Below are 11,353 nucleotides of genomic sequence, written 5' to 3'. Positions count from 1 at the left end.
ACTGTAATGAACATTTTGTTCTATCAAATTTTGGGAAAGTCTTTAGAAGCTGACCGACTGGCGGTGTTCCACGAAAGACTCGGCCCAATGGAAAAAGTTATTTTCTCTCATTGTATTACGTTACACAGAAAGCAAACAAAGCTCTGTTAAGGAAGAAAAGAGCTTCTAGTCGATTCATTCACGTGCTTGCATTCTGCGACCTTGGGATCTCTTCCATTTGCGCCTAATGATTCTCTCATGCAACTGTAAAACCATGCGAAACCATTTTCAGGGTCATCCTACCGGACACCATATTTTTTTAGATAAAATTGTAGAGATTAAGCGATAAATACAGTGTGACTCATATGACCATTGCTAGGCAGCGGCTTAGTAAACTCTTTCCCTAGGTTACGCCCTCAACAATATAATGACATTCGTTGCTGGGTATCAGACCAATAAACGTGACAAGAATAAAATGTGTTTTATATGTGGTGCGCACAGAGAATATTTGCTAGGCAACTGCGTGGTAACACGCCTCTACAACAATAGCGTGCTGTGTTTTCTGTGCTGTGTGGTCCGTGCAGCAACTATATAAGAGAGAGTGAGAACGAGAACGGAACTTGTCCAAGTGATTCGTGAAGTGGTTAGAGTAGCGGTGGCGTTCTAATTGACTGTGATTAAGATAGGGTATAAAAGAAGGTGGTAAAAAATCTAGTGATCCAATCCATAACCCGTTATTATTAGTCACGGAACCCCGGACACGTGACAATATCATAGAAACAGAGATACACTTTATCCTGTTGTCACATGACGACCGTAAAATAATAATTGATCACCATGGGCCTTCTCGGTCGGTAGTGAAGTGGCCACAATCACTTACACTGATGTTAAGGTAATATATAAAATTGCGAATTCATAATTCATTCATTCATCAATGACTCTACAACCTTTTGTTTGGATCTGTCCTCTTATTCAGTTTCGTAATCTTTTTTACACAGACTGTAGTACTTGGGCGAGTAATAAAATTGCGGGTATTCTAATAAATATGCCATTAAAATGATAGTACATCACCTGAAGATTGAAGCATAGACATGTCCCGAAATATCGTAAATATCAGGCATTCCTCAGACAATAGGCAATGCACAGCAACGTACTTCCAAATTGCTAAATCCGTGTTACAATTGTGGACCTTAAATCCTTTCCCTCCCTATTGCACTACCCACATGCATATATTGTACACAGAATAAACAATGGCGTTTATGTGAATACAGTTAAGCTCAGATAAGCTCAATATATCTGGAGTGCACTAATAATCAGCATAAAGAGTAATGCCATTCCAAAATAGTATTTACTCGCTGGCAGTTATAATGTTCATGCAATGAAATTTGAGGTAGGAATCTCATATTTGCTTGTTTCCTTATTTTAAGCGGAGAGAATTTCTTACCATTATTTCCACGTGTCAGTCCGTCTGTAATTTATCTGTCTCCGACAAAATCCATATGTGAAGTAATTTATGGATCTTCATCAATCATCCCACTGTTTTCTTTCCTGCTTCTAAACTCCGTGGTTTTATTCCGCAAGCGAACTACACCTACTGAGCGACCGCCGCTTATCGGCGAAGTTAGTGCCAACTTTTTGCCGACAAAGCGTATTGCGTGGTCAGCGCAACGAATTCCCTCGGCCGTTAATTTCGGTTTTCTAGACCGACTTTCCGTCGGTCACGGTAGCCGAGCGGTCTAAGGCATGTACTGTCTTCTCTCGCTTGGAAACCGGGATCGTGGGTGCGAATCCCACTCAGGGCATGGATGTTTAGTTTGTGTGTGTGCATTTTTCTGTGTTTGTGTACAGGTAGAGGCCTTGCGACGAGCTGATCGCCCGCCCAAGAAGTCCTACCGAATGTGTAAGATCTAGAAAAAACGAAGTGAACGGAGAAGTTCATGGAGGTAGGCCTAGGCCCACAGACGTCTGCTTGTACCGGTTCTCACGGTCTCTTCGCTTGTGGATTTCTTATTTTTCCTTCTACCCTGAAGATGGAGGCGATACGTTCCTCCGAAACGTCGGTTAACACCACATCTACACGGTACCACATCCAAGAAGACTTCATAGTCACCGCCGTGAAAACCTCAAATCTTACATATTACGTGACGTGTTACGAATTTAAGAAATGTGAGAGAGTGGATTAAAGAGAATATGATTTGTGCCATGAAAGTTAGATATCCATAAGTTTTTTTTTTTAGATTTATCATATTCTTCGAGTTTAATTACAGAGATGTGTATTAAAAAGACAGAGATGTAAGAGTAAATTTAAATAATTCAAAGTAGTTGTTTCGTAAAATGTAGAGGAGAGCTTAAGGAAAAGCTGAACTCGTACGGTAAGGGTAAATAGAATGACATAATTACAGAAATTAATTAACTAGGAAGTATTCTTCATGGTACAGGCAAGTGGGGCAAATAAAAGAAGAGAGACATGTTCAAGGTCAATCAACAGTAAAAGCTACAGATATACGCCTATTCAATTTATAACTTTATTAAAATACGTCACTAATTCATGAAGTTGAGCCCTTCTTGAGAAGTCGCAATTTGTGCAGCTACTCAAGAACTTCCTAGTATTTTATCGAACCCGAGGGTTTATTACTGTGTTCACAAGAGCTCTCCACTGGTTCCTACTCTGAGCCAGATCGAGCCAATCTATACCACCCCACTATATTTTTCTAAGATTTTTTTTTCAAACATATAAGAAATGTCAACTGAATCTAGGTTGAAGTAAGAAGCTGAAATATCTGGAAGTCATGGGAGGTGGTAAAGTTCATTGTAGAATTTGTAAGTTCATCGGTGTCTCCAAATGCGAGCAAGAGACATGGATGATATAGAATTATATATAAAAATGGGGAAGCAAAAAAAGTAAAAAGATTTCAGCAATTATGTTATAAGTTATCACTGGATAAATTTATTATATTAAAAATTGTTTAATTGATCAGATAAATAATCATAAAACTGATATCTGAACAAACAGAGCGAGGGATGAATTTGGTAGATTATGCTTGGCTTATATTTGGACAGAATATTTAACGAATGTAATGAATTTCTCTACAAGTTTTAAAAGAAAATTTAATAATAATAAGGGACAATATTGATAGAGCCACAGGAATTTCTTCATTTACTATTTTCTTATTGTTAGCGATAATTTGCCAAGAAAAGCAGGTATTATATGCTGCAACAAAAAAAAATGCACAGGAAATAATGAAATGATGAAATTTGACTTGGCTAATCGTGGTCCGTCACACTAGCAACAGTATAAAATATTATTAACGCCGAACAGTTTCATTGATAAATGTTGTGTCTTTTTTAATTTCTTATCATTTCCATGTTTCAGTCGTAGCGATTATCAATTAGCGACATTATCAATACATACGGAAAGTACTATTACAATGTCATGAGTCATTATCAACAGTTCAGAAACAACAAAAGCGTGGCCCGAACAACAAGACAACGACAATAGAGTCCTATTCTTCAAACAAAGGAACCATGATGTAGTAGACACTCATCTTCCTTCAAAGAGAGGCAGTATAGAGGACACGAACCAAATTTGTTCCAGATTTTAATAAAAAGTTTTTTAAACAATACTTTGTAAATAGACAAATTATAATAATTTACAGATATTTTAACAAATCCGTATATATCGTTGTAATTGTTATAGGATAATATTTTATATCTATATAAAAGCGGCCTCCGTAGTCTAGAGGTAACGTTCCCACCTCATGACTTGTAGTACGCGGTTTCAAATACCCAGCGGAGGTCGTCGAATTTTTAAGGGCGGAAACATTCAGGGAACAAGTCCTCCGGGAGGGACTTTAAGCCGTGGGTCCCGTGTCGTAGCTTTACGGCACGTAAAAGAACCTCATATCTCCAAAGGAGGTCACTGAGCCAAATTACGGACGTTTCCCGCCCAACAGCAGTCTCTAATACCTCTGGTAGATGGGGGAAGCATTATAGATACCTCTCAGCCAGTAGAGCCGGTCTCGCTGGCTGGGCGGGACTGATGGTAAGCACCAGTACCGGTAGGATATAGAGACTGGTAGAAATCATAGAGAGAAGCACAATGGACCAATACAGGTCTAAGTGCATGGGGAAACCCACCCTCTCCAATAACTAACTAACTAAACTAACTATATCTGTGCAAAAGTAGTTTCTGTAAGTACTGATAATGATCAATCATATTGTAACAGTAGTTTCCGTATATATTGATAATATCCTTCTGAAGATGGCCGCTCCGACCGAAACATGTAAATGGTAAATAATTTAATGGCATTTTCACTGAAACCGGTCGGTGTTAATAACCGTTTATGCAAATGATGGGGGTGAAGGTTCTGTAATATGAAACGATATAAGAGAGGACTTAGGTAATGCTACTGTCCGTTATCTGGTCAAACGGACGGTTTTATAAGATTTGAGGTTTTACGGCGGTGACTATGAAGAATGCCGTCTTCTGGGATGTGGCACCGTGTAGATGTGTTTATTTCCAACACCAGTCTGCATGTACCGGTTCTCACGGTCTCTTTGCTTGCAGATTTTCTTATTTTTCCTTCTACCCTGAAGATGGAGGCGATACGTTCCTCCGAAACGTCGGTTAGCACAACATCGACACGGTGCCACATCCCAGAAGACTGCTTTATTCACGGACGATTTTATGTATGTAATTTTGAGATGCGATGAAGCCCCTAGCTGGAGAGTCTAGGTTATTTGTAAGAAGTGAAGGGGATTGGCAAAGAAATCTGTAGGTTACAGAAGCAGATTATTTCTAAATTTTGGTCGATTACGTGTTCAGAGAAAAGCAGAAAAGTGTGCTATGATGAGGTATCTTCTACTGGTAGGTAGCTTATAAATATTGGGAAGTGGTTAAATTTCTATGGTTCTGTATTTTCTCTAAGAGTTTTCCCACTCCACACTAAGAAGTTACATGATGAAAAGACTTATTTTTAATATCGTGATCCAATTAAGTTTCATTCATTCATTCTAAAGAATTAGAAGAATTGTGGCAATTCTTTAAGAAGCCAAGGTGATGTGTAGGAAGCATTCCAATTAATGTGGTAAGTAGTCTTCATGGATCAGTGCTCCCTGTGAATAGTAGCTGATTGCTGATTGAATGGGAAATTATAATAAAATAATCGTGAAAGATTCAGTATAATGCGTTAGAGGTTCAAGTGACTTAGAATGAAGTAACGGGACGATTAAAGACCTTGATACTCTTACACATTTTTTACAAGTAACAGTTTTGTTTTATTTTTCTACTTCAGTCCACTAGATAAATATTTGAATTTGTGGGTGGCAAGATTTTGTGATTTGTAAGAAAGTAGCTGAAGAGCTAGTAGTTGTAGCCATAAATTTGATATGTTCCCTGGGCAGGACCCAGTTTCCGAAGTTGGTATTTCGTCTACGTCATGTTGAAAGCTGGATCAGTCACTGTCTTTAAGTGGGAAACAAGAAAGAACACAACACACAATTTGCAGTTAATATCTGAACCACAGAAAATGGAAAATAAGGAGACGGTCTTTATAGGAGACATATTGAGCCATTGAAGTTCTTAATACATGAACGAGTAGCAACCTCCATGAATTGTAACAAGTTTATTGTGATAATATAAACATGTGAACATGTACATGTGAAGTTTTATATTCTTCTATTGAAACTTTTACGCTTGAAGGACCTTGTTACATATTCATATCGAGGCAATTCTTACATTATCACCAACATCACCAGTAGCAGCATCAACATCATCATAAATATTTAGCATTACAATCATTACAATTTGCCGTAATGTGCATATGTGGCATGTGATGTACACAATAAACACACACACACACACACACACTACATTTTAGCATCCCGTTTCGGGATCATAGTTAAATAAGGCCAGTTCCTGCTTACATCGCGATCGCTTCTCTCTTGACTTACTGTTTGCTCCTGAAGCCGTAGGAAATATATATGCTTTGCTGAAAATTCCGTGGACTTTCACCGAACTACACGGCTGTGTATCACAGAAGATAGAAGTCTGCATACTCACGGTTGCCACAACTTCAGATCCAACAAGGTAATATTCATCCCAACACACAACAACAATGTCATTAACTGAGTTACTGACATTCAAATACTGAACTAACTAATGAAATAGGAGCAGACATCCATTCATTTATAATTCATTCATATTTTTGGCTTGAAAATCTATTTTCAGACTAACGTTACTTCATAAGGCGACCCCAATTTTTGGAATATGAAAAATCAGGAAAAAAAACTTTGGACGAAATTGAACATATCACTTATTTCTGAGGGTTGTAAGCATAAAGAAGTAAAAACTATATTTTTAAGAAATAACACATTTAAAAATGAATATCTTAAAATTAGATATATAATTTTTTACAAATAAAATTAGAATTAGCAATTGCAAGTCACCGTAATCTTCATATTTACTGATAAAGGCCGGAAAGTAACGCGACTCCTCTTCCCTAAGTAGAAGTACTCGGGGAAAAATAACTGGCTTCTTGTTCGGGTCAATACGATACAAATTTCCCAATATAATATTAAGAAGCAGAATTAGCTGAGAACTCTAATGTAATTGGAATTAAAATTGATCAGAACAAAATAATTTTAAAGCTAAAATATTTAATATGATGGATCCTCAGAAATATTTTGGAAATGAGCTCAAGCTATTACAATAAAGTTGTTGTCTTTACATTACGCCCCTTCTCACGTACAAATGGGGCATATTTACATTACACCTCTCACATGCAATTGGGGCATATTTACATTACACCTCTCACATGCAATTGGGGCATATTTATATTACACCTCTCACATACAATTGGGGCATATTTACATTGCACCTCTCACATACAATTGGGGCATATTTACATTGCACCTCTCACATACAACTAGGTCATATTACAGTCATTGGGCGCTCAGAAAATGGTATTGCTATTTGTACGGAAGAGTATCTTGTGGCTATTGCAGACGTTACTTGTTTAACGATGCTCTAAGTAGCTCACACTTTATAGCGTCGAATTGTAGGACGAATAAGGAATAAAAACGAGGAAAGAAAGCAAAAATTGCCGTGGCCTGATTTCAGACTCAGTGCCGATATTTCATTGCCGGGGTTGTGGGAGACACGAAGAACCTCAGGCACGAAAGGCGGCGGACTCTGGCGAAAGATATGGTTCCGGTTCCTCCTGATTGCGGAGGACAGGCTCCACCTTCTCTGCCATGGATATCAGAATATATTTCAGATTTAGTTCCAGTTTCTTTAGTTACACATAATGCATGTATACACTGTGGCATGCAAATCCGTTGCTTGGCAACGACCGCGAAATGAGCTATTATACCACAGCCATTTCTAGGTAACGGTTCCACCAACAGACGCGAACGCAACAATTCCACGGAAACAATTGCACAGCAACAAAAGTGTATTCTACGCTGTCCGTACCAAAATATTATAAGCAGGACAAGTGACAGAATTAGTGAAGAATTAGTTGGTTCGTGAGTAAGTTAGTAAGTTAACTGCTGGGGCTCAGTCGTTATGAACTGTTGCTGTGAGAACTGGTAGCTGAGGCCGGGGATAGCTCGGGAACACAGAGGAAGGAAAACGTTCGCCACTGAAGCCGCTACCAAGCAACGGCAGTGAAGATGTGACTGTGGACACTAGTGTGTGTGTGTGTGTGTGTGTATGTGTGTGTGTGATCAATAAGTAACAAAACAACCACTGCGGAGAAAGAAGCAAGTTGTATCTCAAATTTTTTTAGGAAAAATTTGAATGTCAACCCATTCGTTAACTCAGAAAGAAAAAATAATTTCATCTGCAGTGTCTATGTGTGTCACCCTGATGATAAAATTAAATTCCTTGTTCTGTAACCAATCACGTGTCTGGTTAAATATGAAGTCCAGGATTAAATACTTAGAATATGAGAGTACGCTGCCCTTTTGGGGACATTCCACACGTCGGAGGGCTCTTGTAGTTGAAAGTAGCTATAGAGTAATAGTAGAATGATGAGTAGCATGAGAAAATCGAGAAAAAAACTCTGCTTCATTTCACCTTCGATCACCATGAGTTTCACATGAAGTCACCAGGGGTACAGCATCTAGGCTAGTGTCTGACGAAGCTATGACACGACCCATCCTCCTCCTCCTCCTTTTCCTTCTCATCCTCCTTCTCCTACTCCTCATTCTCCTCCTCCTTCTCATCCTCCTTCTCCTACTCCTCCTCCTCATCCTTCTCCTCCTCCTCCTCCTCCTCCTCCTCCTTGTGTAGCAGCACAGACCAATGCTGTCCAAGACCTACCGTTTTCAGAACCGGATTCTTTGACATTTGTTTGGACTGCTACGTTGAAGTTGGAATACCCTGTCACAATAATTCTAGCACCGACTCAGGACAATATTGATACGTGTCCGGGGTTCCGTGACTAATAATAACGGGTTCTGGATTGCATGATTATATTTATTGGTTCTTCTATTACAGTCACAACAAATTATAAGAGCTCATTATCAATGACTGTCTGAGACTCAGTCCATTCCTTGCCGGACAACGAGTGTCTTCTCTTCTGCGTGACTGACTTGTTTCTGATTTACGAATCGGCCACTTCTTCAGCTTCCGTTGTCCGCTCGTTAACATTTCACAATTGAACATTCAGCTACTGAACTCTGAGCTCTCTTACGAATGGCTGAGTCTGAGTCTGAGTCTTATGTTACGACCGACAGTCAGTCGGCAAGTCTGTCTTGGAATAAAGCACCCACCTGGGGCTTACGATCAGAATTTTATTATTGTCAGACAGTTGCGGGTTTGTTGCTATGGGGCGCTCTTTCTGACGAGAGGACGGGTCTGTCTTTTACAGTTGCTGCTGCCTGTTGCCAGTGGTCATTCTCGGGTCCGAGCCCAGTGGAACTAGAGAATATATTTTACTCTCTCAGATTCAAGACTTCCCTTTTTGTCGCCTCATACGACTCGCAGGGCTACGGTCATGAATCGAAGTCGAAGTCTTGGTGTCGAGCCCCATCTGGGGCTCATGACCAGGCATTAATTATTACCGTTTGACAGTTACGGTCTTAATTTTGTGGGGCGCCCTCTCTGACGAGAGGACGGGTCTGTCTTTTGCATATGCTGCTGGCCCTTGCCAGTGCGGTCTTTCTCCGGTCATGAACCAATTACGTGTCCGCCTTTTATAACTTCTGGGCGAACAAAATAGAGATCACCACCTCCAACAGTTCCTCTGTTATTCTGTGCCTATTCTCTGCTAGGAAACGTACGTCAATTTTGTAACAACGGTCTAGTTTTCAAGAGTTTACAAATTTCAGTTTTCGTATCCATGGAAATAGTGTTCCGTAACCAGTTTGTTTCCAAGAATCAATTTCTCCACGGCAACCTATTTGCCCATTCTTTTCCTAGAAACGGCCCACATATCATAATACAATAACAAAAACGAGAAGTTTTGGAAGGAACTATATCAGGTGAGTAAATTACTGCTGGTCCTCGCCACAACAGTCATTCTTGTGTCCGAGTTCTACGGGGCTCATGACCATACTTTACTCTCTCCCAACTCTGGGATTCGTGAAAACTCGGCCTGCGTATCTAATCACATTTTCATTTGATACGACACGGAACACAAAGAACGAAGCACCCAACTGCTGAAGGCGTCGTGTATTCTTCGGTCCGCTCCAAATTTATAGGAACAAGACGACTTTCGGTTTTCTAGAATTATAAGTGGACACACAGACACGTAATCAGACACATAGACTTACAGATGCAGAGAAAACAATGTAGTCTCATAAACCTCCTTTTAATTTTAACCTAATTACCTTGTTTCATAAAAATACCAGTCGGCTTATGTGATCACCATGCCATCTGTATATCCCTCCTTGAGTGGCCGAGCTAGTCTTTATGAAACTTTGTATGTGTATCATGACACCTGAACCCATCTCAAAAGCTTACTTCATAAATCCTCCATTCTCTCTGTGAGTCTGTATGTGTGTCCCTCATATTGTTGCAAGGTAAGGCTCGGTTAAAGAAACGTTACCGCGACAATGAATACACACGCAACAATAGAAAAATTTAACACGTCGTTTTCTACCAGTCCGTGTTGTTTTAAAGAAATGTAGGCCATTAGTGCTTCCTAGAACATCTCATTTTTCAAATAAGGAAAACAGGCTAAAACCGCAGTCATACATTCATTTTCCGAGTGGTTTCATATCCGTGTTCCTTGTGTTCGAACGGCAGAAGACAGTATAGACCTCGTATTTCGCAGGTACTCTGATCAAATCATTAAGTAACCTACAAAGATAAATTATTCTCTTGTGATTCGTCTTATTGGAGCAGGTAAGATTACGCTGTAGGCCGGTCACGGTAGCCGAGCGGTCTAAGGCATGCACTGTCTTCGCTCGCTCGGAAGCCGGGATCGTGGGTTCGAATCCCACTCAGGGCAGGATGTTTGTGTGCGTTTTTCNTAGTAAACCGAAGTGAAACGGAGAGTTTCATGGAGGTAGGCCTAGGCCCAAATTGGGGCTGTAGCGCCACAAAAAAAAAAAAAAAGATTACGCTGTACGTAGATGCTTCAAGGACAGAGAACTCTTGTCTGATGGCAGTGTGGATGACACAAAAGACATTTCTTTACAAACCGACACTGTTGTATTGTAGCCTGCGACCTCAGAAGAATCTGTCCTGCGGATCCAATGGAATGCGAATGGAAGAAAGTAATCCTATCCCATTCACTTTAGGATCTTATAACGGAATCCGCCTCAGAATAGTGAGGAAATGTCAAGTTATATTACTCAGAAGTTCGTAAGAAAAGTCGATAGAAAATGTCAATTCGACGGGGCAGACTTCTCTCTTCTTGAAACGCTGGTTCATCTGCTTGTCATGGAAGTTCCTTCGTGTCAGAAAATCGAATGCTATTAACGTATCCTCAGAGAAGCCTTACTGGGCCCCATCTTTAGCCAGTTGACTCCATTCCGTATTCTCTCCAGGGCTTACTCATCTGTCTTTGTGTCAAATATTCATCAAAACTTAGATCTCCTACCTGAGCTCTTTACTTGGAAGTTCCCTACAAGAGGTCTTATGCGGTTCTCATTTTGCAGTTCTAGTTGTATGACGAGGCTATCTCGAATTTCTTCGTCTAATAATTCTAAATTATTACTTTAAACCTATAAGTTACGGACCTCTTCGTTCAGTATGCTCCAGTTCTCTACAAATTTATGTCATTACTCCCCTCTTAGGGCGAAGTATTCCCTTCACCTACCTTAGAATGCCAAAGCACGGAGCCATGCAGCTGAATTAGTATTATAGCGACTAGATTGTGGGCTAAGTGACGTGGTTCGATTTCTGTACGGTACAAATATT

The sequence above is a fragment of the Cryptotermes secundus genome, unplaced genomic scaffold, assembly GCF_002891405.2.
Source record: "Cryptotermes secundus unplaced genomic scaffold, Csec_1.0 scaffold117, whole genome shotgun sequence".
Lineage (NCBI taxonomy): Eukaryota > Metazoa > Arthropoda > Insecta > Blattodea > Kalotermitidae > Cryptotermes > Cryptotermes secundus.
The sequence above is the reverse complement of the archived record's forward strand: the minus strand, read 5'-3'. Positions refer to the sequence as shown.